The sequence below is a fragment of the Mesitornis unicolor genome, unplaced genomic scaffold (genome assembly GCF_000695765.1).
Source record: "Mesitornis unicolor isolate BGI_N332 unplaced genomic scaffold, ASM69576v1 scaffold23069, whole genome shotgun sequence".
Lineage (NCBI taxonomy): Eukaryota > Metazoa > Chordata > Aves > Mesitornithiformes > Mesitornithidae > Mesitornis > Mesitornis unicolor.
This window is the reverse complement of record NW_010208259.1, coordinates 22,159-23,059: the sequence shown is the minus strand read 5'-3', so window position 1 is coordinate 23,059 and position 901 is coordinate 22,159.

The window sequence follows — 901 nt, the reverse complement described above, 5'->3', positions numbered from 1 at the left end:
ATTTGCCCTTTTTAGAGCATTCTTTAAAGCCACAGAAAACTTTCTGCCAGGCCACTGTATATACGTGTATGAATAATTACCCTAAGAAAGAGAGCACGGGCTGTGGGTGTAAGCGCGTGCAGACACATAGGATTGATCATTTTAACATTTGTGTGCCCAAAAATGTAACATTTGCCTATGAGAAAAATCCTTAAATAAAGAAAAGCCAGTTCAAGGCTGGACCGGTGTCAAGACGTGTTTGGGCGAGCGCTGGTCTGTGGTGACATCTCAGGGCCTTGCTGGGGGTGGGCAGCAGGACCGTGGCTCAGCCTCACCATGGGCACGTGTCGGCTTTTGCAGGGGTGTGTGTGGCTGGGGGAAGCAGATTAAATAGGCAGGTGCTGGCCTTCAGCATGACATGCAGGGCTCTAAATCCCCCGAAATCTACACATGTTGGATATTTTGCTGTTGCAGGAAGGAAAACTAACACTGAGTTAAATGAAAGTCCTGCTCTGGTTCCCATGAAGGTTTTCCGTGCCCTGCACTGGCAGCTGTGTCATGGGTGAAGACCACAGCACAATGGAGAACTGGGCTCTTCTCCCAGTGGTCTGGGTTTTGGTTATGTCTGAAATGCTTCAGTAACAGACACAGGTCTAAATCTCTGGTTATTTGTGCAATTTCAGAAGAAGCTGGGTGGGAGGGAGCAGAGCCTGGACCAGAGCTGCTGGCCAAGAGAATAGCTGCTTGGTTTTTTGTTGCACCTTTCCTAAGCGCACATCAGATAAACTCCAATAGAAGGTCCCTAACGTTTGTGTATGTTCTTGCAAAGACCATTTCTGGAGCTGGGAGATGCCAGTCCCGCTACCCTCCTCTGCCAGAGCATCCCTGGCTGTGGTGAGTGCCGCTGTTTCAATGGCTCATC